The 19,103-nt window shown below is 35.9% G+C and overlaps 1 pseudogene; it reads left to right on the top strand.

Annotated features, from left to right (window-relative positions):
• The first annotated feature begins 6,905 nt into the window (after positions 1-6,905).
• On the top strand, positions 6,906-16,431 carry LOC131652237 (uncharacterized; annotated as a pseudogene).
• Positions 16,432-19,103: the final 2,672 nt, after the last annotated feature.

Genomic DNA, 19,103 nt, shown 5'->3' with positions numbered 1-19,103 from the left:
ACCACGAAATCACTCCTATAGAAGAAACATGACAAACTTTAAAAAAGATGTACGAGTGAAAGATTTGCCTCTACCTCGATTGCCACCATGGGTTATATGGGAACAAGTTAGTGAACTACCGAAATTTACAGATACTGGCAAAGCATGCCGAATTGAAGGATACGGAGTCACGCACAATTGGATAAAAAGAAGTATATTTTGGGACCTCCCGTATTGGAAAGATAACTTGTTGCGCCATAATCTAGATGTTATGCATATTGAGAAGAATTTTTTTGATAATGTATTTAACACAGTGATGGATGTGAAAGGCAAAACAAAAGATAATGAGAAGGCCAGACAACATGGAAAAATGGTGTAACAGAAGAGAGTTGGAGTTGAAGCCTCTACCGAATGGAAAGTTATTAAAACCCAAGGCTTGTTTCACTCTGACTTCCCAAGAAGGTAAAGCTGTTTGTCGATGGCTAAAAGATTTGAGAATGCCCGATGGGTATTCATCGAATTTATCAAGGTGTGCTGACCCTAACACTGGGAAGTTGCATGGAATGAAAAGTCACGATTGTCACATTTTTATGGAACAATTGTTACCAATTGCATTTGGCTCGCTACCCAAACATGTTCTTGATCCACTAACTGAAATTAGTCAGTTTTTTAGAGATATTTGTGCGTCAGCTTTAAAAGTGGAAGACATCATGAAGTTGGACCAAAACATTACAATCATTCCATGGAACATTTACCTGTGTATCTTGCATATGAAGCTTTTCTTGGTGGACCAGTTCAATATAGGTGGATGTATCCGTTTGAAAGGTTCATGGGTGATTCAAAGCGATCAGTGAAGAATAAAGCAAGAGTTGAATGCTCTATATGTGCACATTACCTGCATCGAGAAACATCACATTTTTGCAGTCATTATTTCAATCACTTGATGTTAACTCCTAGAACCATACGGAATCCGGTAAATGTCAACCAGAGGAGTCAATTCACCTTATCAGTATTCGGTCTTCCAAGTCGACCTTCTGGAAAGAAGAGTGTGCATTGATTGACCCAGAAAGAAATGCAATCCGCACATGTCCATGTCTTGATCAACTGCGTTGAAGTTAAACAATACCTTGAGTAAGTTTACCCAAATTTTTTTACCTTTGTTGACAATGTCTGTATACCAAACTTATTAAACTTATGGTGTATATTTTGTAGGGAATTTAACAATGCCTATTTTCATAGTACCGCTGTACAGTCAACATCCGGCGTCATTCATGCTCAATTTCCCTTATGGTTCAAGCAAAGATTGTCTAACGTGTTTCCACCAACTCCAGAAATACTCCATTTGAGAAACTTGGCAGAAGGCCCTATCTGTAAGTTTAAGAGTGCGCCTAAGAGGGGGGTGAATTAGGACTTTGAAAATTTATGCGGTTTTATGAGAATGCTTGTACTTATTTTTGGTTAAGTGTTTGAAGGTTTTTGAATAGTTCTTTTCTTTTCTTGATAATAGTGATGAAAGCGGTAAAATACGGAAAAGTAAAGAACACAACGATATATACTGGTTCCCCTCACAATCCGAGAGTACTCCAGTCCCCTTTCAAACACGAAAGAGATGTTACTATTGTTAGATCTTTGTACAAGCCTATACCAAGACTCCTCCTACAATCTTCTAACAAAACCACCAAGAACAATCCTCTTGGATTTCAATAAGTCCTTAAGAGAACACCCTCCCTAAGGATACCTCTTGTTTCCAAAAATATGGACAACAAGGTTACAACTACCAAGAACAATCCTCTTGGATTTACCAACTTGATTATGAGAACAATCCTCTCACTAATCAACAACCCTTACTTCCAACAATCTTGGATAGCAAGTCAAAAAATAACAAAATATATTTTGAGTAGAAAGTTGATGAACATATATCAATCTATAAGATTGATCTTCTCTTTCAAGCAAGACAATTTACAATGATATAATAGTGCTCAAGTGTTTATGTATGAATGAGAAACTTTTCTAACAATGTGTAGAAAAAGTTTCAATGAAAGTTCAAGTATGAAACACTTGTATATATGAAAATATATGATCAAAAATGTTGGTAAATTGTAATGAAAGAGGTGTGATTTAAATTTTAAGTTTATGGTATTTATATAGGTATTTACACCCTTTAGAAAGAGTATAAAATGACCAAACAATGCAATGTTTAAGGTTTGAAAAGATATTCACGTTTGAACATAAAGCAAAGTGAAACAAGGCAATGTTTCAGCAGGTAATCGGTTACCAAAAGCAGGGTAATCGGTTACCCACTCCAACGATCATATTTTTTGAAATTTTCAACACAGTAACCGATTACTGAAACAAGGGTAATCGGTTACCCATACAAAAAACAGTGGGAAAAGTTTCAGTAACCGGTTACTGAAACCAGGGTAACCGGTTACCTCAACATAAAAGGTGAAAATGCATGTTTTTGGTATATGGAAACTTATGTCATGCATATATAAGTTTGGAAATGCATATTTATGAAAGTTTATATGATTTTTGAGCACTGAGGAATATCAATGTAAAATGAATTAGCTTGTACCATTATGACATGAAGATCAATCAATCTTTTTGCTAAGCTCCATGAAAGTTACAATCTTGATCCATAGCTAATTTGATCTTTTTGCTCATCCTTTATTGATGTATACTTATGATAGTTGTCTTCATCAAAACATAGTGTTGTAGAAGCTTGCCTTCACATTCTCCCCCTTTTTGATGATGACAACCTTTGAAATATGAAGTGTAATGTTCTTATGTGAATGCTCCCCCTAAATTTGATAACTCCCCCTTGATCAAAGCTCTCCCTTGATTTATAGAGAATTTTACTTCTTTGTGGCTGCAAATGTTAGAGACAAGCAAGCATACACATACACACAAATATCTTCTCCCCCTTTGTCATTATCAAAAAGGATGGGAAAAAGATAAATTATTGAAAATAAAATATGAACACAATTAATTCTTTACCTATGAGTTTTACCTCATGAGTGACTTCATCAAACATTCATCTTTGGTGAATATTATTTTGAAGCTTTTGTCACAAAATTGACTTTTGCTTAGAAGATTTTGCTTTAGTCTTTCAACATAAAGTACATCTTCAATTGATATGAAAATTAGTGCTTCAACTTTGACAATGCCAAGAATTCTTCCTTTAAGGTATTCTCCATATGTGAAATCACCCTTGGACTTTATAACTAGATTTGAAAGTTAGTTTAAGTCTTCCATCAAATGCTTAGAACCACCACTTGTCAAAAAACAACATAGATTTTAAGTGGTCCTCAAGCAAACCTACAAAACAAATTAAGTTTGATTTGGTACCCAATGTGCTTTGGGTCCATCATAGTTAGTTCCTTTCTTAACCCACACATAATGACCACTTGCCACACTAAAGTTTCTAACATAGCAAGCATTAGGTGTATGACCAACAATACCACAATAAAAACAAGTAGGAACAAAATTACTTCTATATCTAGGAACATATGGTTTCTTTTTAGGAAACCTTTTAGGATGATGATGAACCTTTTGTGCTTTATCCAATTTGTTGAATTGTTCGCTTGCCTTCACAAAGATAGTTTTACTAGTACTTGGTTTAGACTTTGCATATCCAAGACCACTTTTATCATTAGGGAATCTTTGTTGCCTAAGGACACCTTCCAACCCAATTTGTCCTTTTTCATACCTTTCAAGGAATCTCTTTAATTGAACAATTTGGAAAGAAAGTGATTCACAATTCTTGCATGACACATCCTCCTTTTGAACATTAATAATTTTCTCTTTTTCATCCTTATGTTCTTCTTCAGTTATTTTAAACTTTTCTTCTAAAGATGATATTATTTTCTTTTGAGATGAAATAGTTTTATAGAGACTTTTGCACTCTTTTAATAATTCATCTATTGCACCTTGTGCATCAATATCATAAAGATAAGATTCATTACTAACCTCATTGTCTTCATCATCGGAATGATGTGATGCTATGAATACTAGATTTGCGCTTTCGTCACTATCCGAATTGGATGATGAACTTGTATCAAAGTCTTCCCATGCAACATAGGCCTTTTTATTCTTGAAGTCCACTTGTGATCTTAATCTTTTATCTTTGATGGTTCCTTCATAAGTTTCCACCAACGTATCCCATATTTCCTTTGTCGTTGTGCATGCCGAAATGCGAAAAAAATCTTTTATGCTAAATGCACCTTGAAGAAAATTGATTGCCTTTTTATCATACATGACCTTTTTCTTATCATCGTCATTCCATGAATCTTTAGGCTTTGTTGATTCAACACCGTTGACAACAATTGTAGGAACAAAGGGACCATTCTGGACTGCTTCCCATATTTCTATTCCTTGTGCTTCTAAGTGAGCCTTCATCCGAATTTTCCAGAAGTCAAAGTATTCTTCACAAAACAATGGAGGTTTGTTGAAACTACCACCATATTTGATAATCGGATTTGCATTTGCGGAAGCCATCTGGATCTTTAGGAACAAGTTACCTATAACTTGCTCTGATGCATATTGTAAGTTTAAGAGTGCGCCTAAGAGGGGGGATGAATTAGGACTTTGAAAATTTATGAGGTTTTATGAGAATGCTTGTACTTATTTTTGGTTAAGTGTTTGAAGGTTTTTGAATAGTTCTTTTCTTTTCTTGATAATAGTGATGAAAGCGGTAAAATACGGAAAAGTAAAGAACACAACGATATATATACTGGTTCCCCTCACAATCCGAGAGTACTCCAGTCCCCTTTCAAACACGAAAGAGATTTTACTATTGTTAGATCTTTGTACAAGCCTATACCAAGACTCCTCCTACAATCTTCTAACAAAACCACCAAGAACAATCCTCTTGGATTTCAATAAGTCCTTAAGAGAACACCCTCCCTAAGGATACCTCTTGTTTCCAAAAATATGGACAACAAGGTTACAACTACCAAGAACAATCCTCTTGGATTTACCAACTTGATTATGAGAACAATCCTCTCACTAATCAACAACCCTTACTTCCAACAATCTTGGATAGCAAGTCAAAAAATAACAAAATATATTTTGAGTAGAAAGTTGATGAACATATATCAATCTATAAGATTGATCTTCTCTTTCAAGCAAGACAATTTACAATGATATAATAGTGCTCAAGTGTTTATGTATGAATGAGAAACTTTTCTAACAATGTGTAGAAAAAGTTTCAATGAAAGTTCAAGTATGAAACACTTGTATATATGAAAATATATGATCAAAAATGTTGGTAAATTGTAATGAAAGAGGTGTGATTTAAATTTTAAGTTTATGGTATTTATATAGGTATTTACACCCTTTAGAAAGAGTATAAAATGACCAAACAATGCAATGTTTAAGGTTTGAAAAGATATTCACGTTTGAACATAAAGCAAAGTGAAACAAGGCAATGTTTCAGCAGGTAATCGGTTACCAAAAGCAGGGTAATCGGTTACCCACTCCAACGATCATATTTTTTGAAATTTTCAACACAGTAACCGATTACTGAAACAAGGGTAATCGGTTACCCATACAAAAAACAGTGGGAAAAGTTTCAGTAACCGGTTACTGAAACCAAGGTAACCGGTTACCTCAGCATAAAAGGTGAAAATGCATGTTTTTGGTATATGGAAACTTATGCCATGCATATATAAGTTTGGAAATGCATATTTATGAAAGTTTATATGATTTTTGAGCACTGAGGAATATCAATGTAAAATGAATTAGCTTGTACCATTATGACATGAAGATCAATCAATCTTTTTGCTAAGCTCCATGAAAGTTACAATCTTGATCCATAACTAATTTGATCTTTTTGCTCATCCTTTATTGATGTATACTTATGATAGTTGTCTTCATCAAAACATAGTGTTGTAGAAGCTTGCCTTCACACTATCCAAAGCGCAAATGATTGGCACACATACTTCGTGAATGGATATAAGTTTCACACTGAGGCATGGACCGAAGGGAAAAAAAACCATAAACAGTGGTGTATTTGTAAAAGGAGTTATAGATGGTGGTGAAGACGATTTTTATGGAGTTATTAAACATATCTACGAGTTGGTATACCATTACTTGGATTCAGAAAATAAAGTTGTCTTGTTTTATTGTGAATGGTATGATCCAAGTAGAGGCACAAAAATAGACAAGTCATACGGTACTGTTGAGATTCAAATGAACCGGAAATACAAAGAGTATGACCCTTTCATAATGTCAAATATTGTTAGGCAAGTTTATTATGTACCTTATCCTTCATTTGTAACACGTAAAAGAGGATGGTGTGTTGTAATAAAAACAAAACCGCAAAGTCATATTGAAAATGGCGATCAAGTAAAAGATGTTGCCTATCAAGTTGATGATGTTGATTAAATTAATGAAGTGGTTGCAGCTGGAGACATTACAAGTTTGTCTGATACAACTGTTGAGGGACATCAAGTTGATGCATCTATATTGTTGGTTGAAAATAATGTGGATGAAGAGAATGATGAAGAGTTTGAATCCGATGACAATAATGAAGAGAATGATGAAGAGTTTGCTTCCGATGACAATAATGAAGAGAATGACGAAGAGAATGATGAAGAGAATGATGAAGAGAATGATGTGGATAGCGAAGATGAAGAATAACTAAACATTGAATGTAATATCTATTAAATATCTATTTATGTGTTAATGAATATCTATTTATGTGTTAATGAATATTTATTTATGTGTTGATGAGTATCTATTTATTTGTTAATGAATATATATTGATCTTAATGAATTTATTATCTTTGTTGATGAATAATAAAATAGGTAAAATGCCACCTAAGAGTAAAGATAGTGGTAAGAAGTCCCAACATCCGAGGATAGTAGTATGTGACGCGCCTCACTCGGCCGTGTGTCCCCGCCCTCAGAGTCATGTTGATCCTATGTCTCTAGCCAGTACTCAGGCTTTTACCCCATTACTCTTCTCCCACACATTCCCGTCTGGGGTACCTGCATCTTTCCAGTACTCAGCGGTACTGCCATCCTTCCAGCATACTGGTGCGCCCTCGTCCTTCCAGCAGGCGGGAGGACCTAGCTTTCCATTCACACCTACTGGTGTGCCCTCGCCCAGCTTTCCATTCGTCCATACTGGCATGCTTTCATCCTTCCAGCAGACTGGAGGATCCGGTTTTTCATATCCCATCCAGATGACTTCATCCTTCCAGCAGACGGGAGGATCCAGTAGTACACGTCCGACACAGGCTGGACGATCTCCTAGTCCACGCCCCACACAGGTTGGACGATCTCCCCGTCCACGTCCGACACAGGCTGGACGATCTCCTAGTCCACGCCCCACACAGGCTGGAGGCTCGCACACCCCACATCCCACACATGTACCAGCATGTGAGGTTGATGAGGCAGTTAATGAGATAGATGGAACTGATCTTCGTGGAAGGGATGATCCCGATGAGATTCATGTCGTTGACGGAAGATTTTGGATTCAGCCCGAAGGAAGCAAGTAAGTTTCCTATTTAAAAACTTTTATAGTATGTATACATTTTCATTTTTTATATAAATTTATATCTAACATTTTCATTTTTTGTTTCAGTTTTGCGGCGAGTCGGACTGCCGCTAGGATTGTTAACTATATAATTCAGCAAATGTATAAATCAGCTTTTAAGAGCTATGAGGATGTCAAAAATAAAGATGAATGGTTTAGAATGTTTAAGGTATTGTTATTTATTTAAGTTGTGCATTTAATTTATTTTTTTAGTTATGGTTATTTAAATGAAATTCTCATTATAATTACTTAACATTTTATTTTAATGTCATACAACATTGCAGGAGAAATGCGTGTGGGATCCGTTGAGTGAAAAAATGGTTCAAAAAGTTTTCAATACTAGATGCTCTAAAAGAATGTCTGATATGCTGCGGCGAGTAAGGGAGAATTATGAGCTTCACGGCATCCATCCTAGCTGGATAGGCGAGGAGGTTTTTCAGGAGCTTGTAATATATTGGAGGACTCCAGAATTCCGGGCTAAATCAGAAACTTTTAAGAAGATGAGGGCATCTGAAAATGGCGGTTGTGTCAATACAGTTGGAAGTATTAGCACCGCGGAGCATGCCCGACGATTGGTAAAAATTTTAAAATTTTTAAGTTACATCTTTATTCATATTATATTTTACTAATTATTTTTAATTATATTATTTAGGCTAAGGAGTTGGGGAGAAGACCATTGATGCCTGAGCTGATTTCGAGGACCCGGACAAGGAGATCGGGAGGTTTTGTTGACGAGCGCACGAGGATGTATCTTGTAAGTGAAATTTACGTTGTTTAATTTTTTTAAATTAATAAAAAAATTGTGACGTGAATTTCATGTGGCAATTGATAAATTGCCACGTGAAAATCACGTGGCAAATCATAAGTTGAGGCGTGAAAATCACGTGGCAACTTTTAAATATATTTTAATTTATAGTATGTACCTATTTATTTAGTATAATTAAATATGCATGTAAATATTTAACTTAAATTTTTTTTATTGAATATGTGTGCAGGAAGAATATGACAGACTGCTTGCCATTTTTCTGGAAAATAATCCTCAATTCATGCCAGCAAAGGGGGAGCCGCTTAACGCGGATGTTGATCACTATATTTGGTGTGAGGTTATTAAAGAAAAAGGGCCTAATGGTTGCTTTTTTGGGGGTGGAAATTTGGCGTCCAGCTATAGACGTGGTGACTGCAATCTGTTTCAAAGAGTTCAGGATGGAGAGGGTGGATCGCGTCAACCAAATCTGACACAAGAACAAGCTGAATTAATAAGGCAATTGGCGAGACGCAGAAATGAGGCCCAAATGGAGATGATGCGAAAGAAGCAATCTGATATGGAGGAGCAGCATGTGCGGCAGATAGAGGGCATTCTGAAGAAGCAAGCTGAGATAGAGGAGCAGATGAGACGATTTATGCAAGGAGGTGGAAATTACAGTTATGTTCCTCCTCAAGAGCCAGAGGATGACAGAGTGGGTGATGATTTTAATCCGGATAATTATTTTCCGGATGATGATGCCTCTTAAAAACATTTTGTATTTTATTTGTTTTTAATTTATATTTATGTAACTTATTCTACATTTTAATTCATTAAAATATTAGTTTTAAATTTTTAGTTTTATTTAATTGAATTTATTATATAAAGTCTATTATATGAATTTATTTTATAAAATTTTATTATATAAATTTTATTATATAAATTATATTTTATAGATTTTATTATATAAATTTTATTTTATAGATTTTATTATATAAATTTTATTATATATAAATTTTATTATATATAAATTTTATTATATAAATTTTATTATATATAAATTTTATTATATAAATTAATTAATTAATTATATAAAACCCAATACATCCTGCGTGATTAAATTTTTTTTAAAAAAAAGCATTTAATGTAGCGAAGTGGAAACCACGTCGCTACTTTGGTCAACATCACACTTTTCCACACCTGCCACACCTGCTCTGTGTGTAGTGCAGGGAGCTGTTTCCCATGTATATTTATTGCGACGTTGGAGTCACGTTGCTATTTTTTGACGTGGTCTCCACGTCGCTACATAGTTGCCACTCGTGCTCTTGCAACGTGTTTGCCCACGTCGCTATTTTTTTGTTGTGACGTGATGTTGCATGTTGCGACGTGGTATCCACGTCGCTGCAGAGCATCTTTTTTGTAGTGAACCATTGTCACTTAATTGACTTATGGACAATAAGTTATGAGCTAATCCATATACTAAAAGTACATTAGTTATAGAGGGAGAGTTACGAATACAAATGGTTCCAGAACCAATGATTTTGCCTTTTTCGTTCCCTCCAAACTTGACTTCTCCAGCAGATTTAAGCTCCAGGTCTTGGAACATAGACCTTTTTCCTGTCATGTGTCGCGAGCACCCAGAGTCCACGTACCATGACATGTTTTCCTTTGTCTTTTTGGCTGCCAAGGATATCTGCAACAGGAACAATCTCTTCCTTAGGTACCCACAATTTCTTGGGTCCTCTTGGGTTAGTTCTCCTCAACTTCTGATTGAACTGAGGGTTAGCATGAAGATTAACAAGAGTACATCATGATATTCCCTATTCTTAATAGCATGATATTTTTTAGTGTCTGCAGCATACTTCTTGGTGTGTGTCAAATGAAAACTCTTAGAGTTAGATGTGAGCTTTATATCATGAGAATGTCCAAACTTGAATTGATCATACAGAGGTTTGTATGTGATTTTCATCTCATCAACCGGTTCAAGTTTATATGGGGTTGTTAGAACAAGAATTGTTCTGATCAATAATCTTAGTTTTGATGATAACAATGTATATGAATTTTGCTCAAGATAATGTGGTACTCTAATCCTATGCAATTTCCTTTTCAGGAAATATATAAAGAGTATGCACAAATCAGCGCTAAGAAGCTTTGACTCAGAAGGTTCAGTATGCAACTTCAGCACATGGTCTGGCAAGACATCAGAAGATGGTCAAGCAGAATCAGAACATGGTCTATTAGAAGCATCAGAAGAACTTGAGTTCAGAAGCAGAAGCACTGAAGTCATGGAATCACGCTCAGAAGCATATCAAGATCAGAAGATCAGAAGATGCTCTGCACCAAGCTGTTTGTACTCTGATGATATTCAACGTAGTATTTACAAAGAACAAATCAGAATCAAGTACTAGATGGCAAGCTACGCTGGCTGACAAAAGGAACGTTAGAAGCTATTAACTGCAACGTCAGTAGTCACAGCAAACGCAAGGCTCGAGGTAGTTGACAAAAGAGTGAAACATTAAATGCAATGCTGTACGGAATACGCAAAGCATTAAATGCTCCCAACGGTCATCTTCTCAAAACGCCTATAAATATGAAGTTCTGATGAGAAGCAAGGTTATGAATTTTGGACGCACTTTGAACGAATTCTGAACTTTCTCTGATACTATCTTGCTGTTCACTTCAAAAGCTATCAAACTTCATCTTCAACCTCACTACATTATTGTTGTAATACTTTAGTGAGTCTAAGCTTAAATTTGTAAGAGAAATATCACAGTTTGTGATTATCGCTTTTAAGAAGCAATTGTAATACTCTTAGAATTTGTTTACATTAAATTGTAAAGGACTAGAGTGATCGGGTTGTGATCAGTATACTCTAGAGAAGTCTTAGAAGGTCTCTAAGCAGTTGTTCCTAGAGTGATCAAGTTGTGATCAGAAGACTCTAGAAGACTTAGAAGTTGTCTAAGTGGAAAACCATTGTAATCTCGTGTGATTAGTGGATTAAATCCTCAGTTGAGGTAAATCACCTTGTATAGGATGGACTGGAGTAGTTTAGTTAACAACGAACCAGGATAAAAATACTTGTGCATATTATTTTTATCTTACGAGTTTTTGAAACTACACTTATTCAAACCCCCCCTTTCTAAGTGTTTTTCTATCCTTCAATTGGCATCAGAGCGCCGGTTCTAAGGTGCAGGCACTTAACCGTGTTTAGAAAAGATTCAGGAAGAGAAAAACGCTTCAGTAAAAGATGGCTGGTGAAATTCCAACAAATACATCTGCATCTACATCTGGCTCTGCTGAGCAATATAATGGTAACAATGGTTATACTAGACCACCAGTATTTGATGGTGAAAACTTTGAATACTGGAAAGATAAACTGGAAAGTTACTTTCTTGGTCTAGATGGTGAATTATGGGATCTTCTGATGGATGGTTACAAACATCCAGTGAAAGCCAGTGGCGTAAAGCTTACAAGGCAAGAAATGGATGATGATCAGAAGAAGCTTTTCAAGAATCATCATAAATGTAGGACTGTTTTGCTGAATGCTATCTCTCATGCTGAGTATGAGAAGATATCTAACAGGGAAACTGCCCATGATATATATGAGTCATTGAAAATGACCCATGAGGGAAATGCTCAAGCCAAGGAGACTAAAGCTCTTGCTCTAATCCAGAAATATGAAGCCTTCAAGATGGAGGATGATGAAGATATTGAGAAGATGTTCTCAAGATTTCAAACTCTAACTGCTGGATTGAGAGTTTTGGATAAAGGCTACACCAAGGCTGATCATGTAAATAAGATCATCAGAAGCTTGCCCAGAAGATGGGGCCCAATGGTGACTGCATTCAAGATTGCGAAGAATCTGAATGAAGTTTCTTTGGAAGAGCTGATCAGTGCCCTGAGGAGTCATGAGATTGAACTTGACGCAAATGAACCTCAGAAGAAAGGAAAGTCTATTGCATAAAATCTAATTTTAAAAAATGCACTAACGCTTTTCAGGCTGAAGAAGAAGATTCTGAAGAATCAGAATCAGAAGAAGAAGAAGAAGATGAACTGTCCATGATTTCCAGAAGAGTCAATCAACTCTGGAAAAGCAAGCAAAGGAGGTTCAGGAGCTTCAAAAGCTCAAAGAAGCCTGAAAGAGGAGAATCTTCTGGAGGCAGAAGAAATGACAAGAAAAAGTTCGTGTGCTATGAATGCAATGAGCCAGGACACTTCAAAAGTGAGTGCCCAAAACTTCAGAAGGAAAATCCCAAGAAGAAATTTCATAAGAAAAAAGGTCTTATGGCAACATGGGATGATTCAGAATCAGAATCAGACTCTGAAGATGAGCAGGCAAATCTGGCACTAATGGCCACAATGGATGACGGATCAGAATCTACATCAGAATCAGATTCTGAAGAGGTATTTTCTGAACTATCTAGAGAAGAGTTAGTTTCCAGTCTAACAGAACTTCTGGAACTCAAGTCTCAGATTAGTATCAAATACAAGAAGCTGAAAAAACTATTTGAATTTGAAACTAAGAAGCTTGAAGTGGAGAATTCTGAACTGAAGGAAAAAGTTTTAAATTTATCCAAAAATACTGGATCTCCTTCTGTCTCTGAAAAATCTACTCCAAGTCTGAACAATATTCTGAAAGAATATGACTTAAGTTTCAGAAAGTTTTTATCTAGAAGTATTGGTAGAAGTCAACTTGCTTCTATGATATATGTTGCGTCAGGAAACAAAAGAGCTGGCATTGGTTATGAGGGTGAAATCCCATACAAGCTTGAATCTGTGGATGATATGAAAATATCATACAAGCCTCTATATAACCAATTTAATTTTGGCCACTCCCATGATATTAGGCACACATCACATGCTCAAAGCTTTCACATAACACACACCAAGAAGCATGTGACAAAACCTAAGAAATATCATGGAACTCAGAACATAAACTATCATTCTGTTCCTCTTATTTCATATAATGCTAAACCCAAGTTCAATCAGAACTTGAGGAAAACTAACAAGAAAGGACCCAAGAAGATGTGGGTACCTAAGGAAAAGATTATTCCTATTGCAGATATCCTTGGCTGCAAAGAAGGAAAAGCACAACATGTCATGGTACCTGGACTCTGGATGCTCGCGACACATGACAGGAAGAAGGTCTATGTTCCAAGACCTGGTGCTTAAATCTGCTGGAGAAGTGAAGTTTGGAGGAGATCAGAAGGGCAAAATTATTGGCTCAGGAACTATAAAGTCTGGTAACTCTCCTTTTATTTCTAATGTTCTTCTAGTAGATGGATTAGCTCATAACTTATTGTCCATAAGTCAATTAAGTGACAATGGTTATGACATAATCTTTAATCAAAAGTCTTGCAAGGCTGTAAGTCAGAAGGATGGCTCAATCCTATTTACAGGCAAGAGAAAGAACAACATTTATAAGACAGATCTTCAGGATCTTAAGAATTAGAAGGTGACTTGTCTTATGTCTGTTTCTGAAGAGCAATGGGTCTGGCACAGAAGATTAGGTCATGCTAGTTTGAGAAAGATTTCTCAGATTAACAAACTAAATCTTGTCAGAGGACTCCCTAATCTGAAATACAAATCAGATGCTCTTTGTGAAGCATGTCAGAAGGGCAAGTTCTCCAAACCTGCATTCAAGTCTAAGAATGTTGTCTCTTCCTCAAGGCCGTTAGAACTTTTGCACATTGATCTGTTTGGCCCAGTCAAAACAGCATCTGTCAAAGGGAAGAAATATGGATTAGTCATCGTTGATGATTATAGCCGCTGGACATGGGTAAAGTTCTTGAAACACAAGGATGAGTCTCATTCAGTGTTCTTTGAGTTCTGCACTCAGACCCAAACTGAGAAGGAATGTAAAATCATAAAGGTCAGAAGTGATCATGGTGGTGAATTTGAGAACAAATTCTTTGAGGAGTTCTTCAAAGAAAATGGTATTGCCCATGATTTCTCTTGTCCTAGAACTCCACAACAAAATGGAGTTGTAGAACGAAAGAATAGGACTCTACAAGAAATGGCCAGAACCATGATCAACGAAACCAATATGGCTAAGCACTTCTGGGCAGAAGCAATAAACACTGCATGTTATATTCAGAATAGAATCTCTATAAGACCTATTCTAAATAAGACTCCTTATGAATTGTGGAAGAACAGAAAGCCCAACATTTCATATTTTCATCCTTTTGGATGTGTTTGTTTTATTCTGAACACTAAAGATCATCTTGGTAAGTTTGATTCTAAGGCACAAAAGTGTTTCCTTCTTGGATATTCTGAACGCTCTAAAGGCTACAGAGTATACAATACTGAAACATTAGTTGTAGAAGAATCAATCAATATCAGGTTTGATGATAAGCTTGGTCTTGAAAAGCCAAAGCAGTTTGAAAATTTTGCAGATATTGATATTGATATCTCAGAAGTTGAAGAACCAAGAAGAAATGTTTCAGAAGCTGAAAACCAAAGCAGCAAAGAATCAGAAGATCAAGTTGCTGCATCCTTGGAAAATCTAAGAATTTCTGAAGAACCAACTATCAGAAGATCATCTAGACTCACATCTGCTCACTCAGAAGATGTCATTATTGGAAAGAAAGATGATCCTATCAGAACAAGAGCATTCCTCAAGAACAATGCTGAGTGTCAATTAGGTCTGGTTTCTCTGATCGAGCCAACTTCTGTTGATCAAGCTCTAGAAGATACAGACTGGATAATTGCCATGCAAGAAGAGTTAAATCAGTTTACAAGGAATGATGTTTGGGATCTTGTTCCAAGACCTAAAGGATTCAATATTATAGGAACAAAATGGGTTTTCAGAAACAAGCTGAGTGAGAAAGGTGAAGTGGTAAGAAACAAAGCCAGACTGGTGGCTCAGGGTTATAGTCAGCAAGAAGGGATTGACTATACAGAAACCTTTGCACCAGTGGCCAGGTTAGAATCTATTCGTCTATTAATTTCTTTTGCCACTCAACACAACATCACTCTTTATCAGATGGATGTTAAGAGTGCCTTCTTAAATGGTTACATAGATGAAGAAGTTTATGTCCATCAACCTCTTGGTTTTGAAGACTCCATGTCTCCAAATCATGTTTTTAAATTAAAGAAATCATTATACGGATTGAAACAAGCTCCTAGAGCTTGGTATGAACGTTTGAGTTCTTTCCTTCTGGAAAATGGTTTCACTAGAGGAAAAGTGGACACTACTCTCTTCTGTAAAACATTTAAAAAGGATATTTTAATTTGTCAAATATATGTTGATGATATTATCTTTGGAACATCTAATGCTACACTTGGAAAGGAGTTTGCTGAGTCTATGCAGGCTGAGTTTGAGATGAGCATGATGGGTGAACTCAAGTATTTCCTTGGGATTCAAATCAATCAAACATCAGAAGGAACGTATGTTCATCAAACCAAGTATGTGAAAGAACTTCTGAAGAAGTTTAATCTTTCTGACTGCAAAGAAGCCAAAACTCCTATGCATCCAACATGCATACTAGGTAAGGATGAGGTAAGTAAGAAGGTAGATCAGAAGTTGTACAGAGGTATGATTGGATCTCTTCTATATTTAACTGCTTCTAGACCTGACATTCTGTTCAGTGTTTGTTTGTGTGCTATATTCCAATCAGATCCTAGAGAATCTCACTTAACTACTGTTAAGAGAATTCTAAGGTATTTGAAAGGTACTACTAATGTTGGTTTAGTCTACAGATTATCTGAAGAATACAACTTAGTAGGATTCTGTGATGCTGACTATGCTGGAGATAGAATTGAAAGGAAGAGTACTTCTGGAAGTTGTCAATTTCTTGGAAGTCACCTAATCTCCTGGTACAGCAAGAAGCAAGCAACCATTGCTCTTTCAACAACAGAAGCAGAATATGTTGCTGCTGCTGGTTGTAGCACACAAATGCTCTGGATGAAAAGTCAGTTAGAAGATTATCAAATATTTGAGAATAACATTCCTGTCTTCTGTGATAATACTTCTGCTATATGTTTATCTAAGAATCCTATCTTACATTCAAAAGCTAAACACATTGAGATTAAACATCATTTCATAAGGGACTATGTTCAGAAGGGTGTTTTATCTTTAAACTTTGTGGATACAGACCATCAGTGGGCTGATATCTTTACAAAACCCCTGGCTGAAGATAGGTTTAAGTTCATTCTAAAGTATATCAGTATGGATTTATGCCCAGAATGAGAAGATGAGAAAATCTTATGTATGGCTATCTTCTGAAATGAGATTGGATTAATGTTTTATAAGAAGTTCTGATCTTAAATCAATTAGAAGTAGTGACACGTTTATTACTAACGTTTCATTGTCTAAAGTTGATTCAGAATATCTTTTAAAGTAAATACAGCTGTATCTAGCTTTCCAGATGGTAACACGTGTCTACCCTATTTGGACAAGCATGCGTACAGTTGAGGAGGCGCCTTTCCTAGGTAACTGTTCTATCACTTCATTTGTCATAGTTTCTCTCTCCTCTTGTCACGTAACATTAAAATCCATTCATCATTTCCTTTACTTTCTTTTTCGTTTTATATCTTGTCAAATGTTTCCCTTCCCTAAAACGTTTCCTTCCCCAAATATCGGGGATCGCTGACTTTGATTTCAAGACAGATCTCTCAAGATTCCAAGAAGTCTCAAGTCAGATCTCTTCTGTGATGCTGTTATCAACATTTATCCAAAGGAAGAAGACTTTCTTGAGATACTGGATGAAGTTAAGGATCATGTTCTTGACTTCTATGTTAAGAGAAAGCCCCGTTTGCGACATTAGCTCTCTTTCTGTGAACTGTCTCTCACTTCCTCCTTGAATTCATGCATCTCTCCTACAGTGGAGGTTATAGTCTGGACAGGCTTATGACTAGGCTAGGGTTGTAGTCCTTGCGTCCTTGTAGTTTTCTTTGCTTATTGCACTTGTGTATTCAACATACATCTTTTGTAATTCTGTTGGTTTAATCAATGAAAAGCTTTTTCTGCATAACTCTTGTACTTCTGCTTATTTTATCAATGACTATTTGGTTCTCTTTCCATTTGTCCTGTGGTTACATCTGAATCTTTTACATTCTTTTTGATGTTATGACAAAAAGGGGGAGAAATAGTGATAAATGATTTGATTTATATTAGCAGTTGCTGGGAAGAAAGCCCCCACATTACTAACAGAAGCTGCAAGCTTCATATGTTTCTAAGTTGTTTTGCAGGATTGAAAGCTCAACATTAGAAGCAAAATCATGAGGAATCGCAAATTCTGTAAAAAGAATATGCTCATGGAAACTGAAGCAAGCTGAGTGCTATGAAGCTTCAGAATCAGAAGCAGGAAGAAAGAAGTGTGATGATATTCTGATAGAATATGCATTAACTTATTTTATGTCCTTAACATGTTCTGATAATCCTATATCTTATCATATATAATCTGATGCATTGTGTATGTTCTGAAATATATATATATATATATATATATATATATATATATATATATATATATATATATATATATATATATATATATATATATATATATATATATATATATATATGTGTGTGATAAGTTATGATTTATTCATGCTACAAATTTTGTTGTGGAGTTTGTTCTGTAACATTTCAGAATGTAGAAGATGCTCTGATGATGCTCAAGTACATTCAACAATGTTCTGATACAATCTAGCATGGATTAATTTAAGAAGAAATTCAAGCTCTGAAGCTGTCCGCTGGAAGCAAGAATCAGAAGTTGTGAATGTTCCGAGGATCAAAGAAATTCAAGTTCTGAAGCTGTCCGCTGGAAGCAAGAATCAGAAGCTGTGAATGTTCCGAGGATCAAAGAAATTCAAGTTCTGAAGCTGTCCGATGGAAGCAAGAATCAGAAGCTGTGAATGTTCCGAGGATCAAAGAAATTCAAGTTCTGAAGCTGTCCGATGGAAGCAGGAATCAGAAGCTGTGAATGTTCTGAGGATCTATAGAAATTCAATGTTCTGAAGCTGTCCTATGGAAGCAGAAATCAGAAGCAGTGAATGTTCTGAAGTTCAAGCATATGTGATTGTCTCTACTGAAATACTCAGGGAAGTCTTTTATTTATAAAATTCTTCTAGTATTAATTTCAGGGGGAGATTGTTAATCTCAGGGGGAGACACATTCACATTATGTTTATATGCTTATGCTATAACCGTGTAATTGTCTTTTGCCGTCTGTTATTCTGATTGCAAATTAATATCATTTATATATGTTTTTGTCATCATCAAAAAGGGGGAGATTGTTAGAACAAGAATTGTTCTGATCAATAATCTTAGTTTTGATGATAACAATGTATATGAATTTTGCTCAAGATAATGTGGTACTCTAATCCTATGCAATTTCCTTTTCAGGAAATATATAAAGAGTATGCACAAATCAGCGCTAAGAAGCTTTGACTCAGAAGGTTCAGTATGCAACTTCAGCACATGGTCTGGCAAGACATCAGAAGATGGTCAAGCAGAATCAGAACATGGTCTATTAGAAGCATCAGAAGAACTTGAGTTCAGAAGCAGAAGCACTGAAGTCATGGAATCACGCTCAGAAGCATATCAAGATCAGAAGATCAGAAGATGCTCTGCACCAAACTGTTTGTACTCTGATGATATTCAACGTAGTATTTACAAAGAACAAATCAGAATCAAGTACTAGATGGCAAGCTACGCTGACTGACAAAAGGAACGTTAGAAGCTATTAACTGCAACGTCAGTAGTCACAGCAAACGCAAGGCTCGAGGTAGTTGACAAAAGAGTGAAACATTAAATGCAATGCTGTACGGAATACGCAAAGCATTAAATGCTCCCAACGGTCATCTTCTCAAAACGCCTATAAATATGAAGTTC

The sequence above is a fragment of the Vicia villosa genome, linkage group LG1 (assembly GCF_029867415.1).
Source record: "Vicia villosa cultivar HV-30 ecotype Madison, WI linkage group LG1, Vvil1.0, whole genome shotgun sequence".
Taxonomy (NCBI): domain Eukaryota; kingdom Viridiplantae; phylum Streptophyta; class Magnoliopsida; order Fabales; family Fabaceae; genus Vicia; species Vicia villosa.
This window is presented reverse-complemented; position numbering and strand designations above follow the sequence as displayed.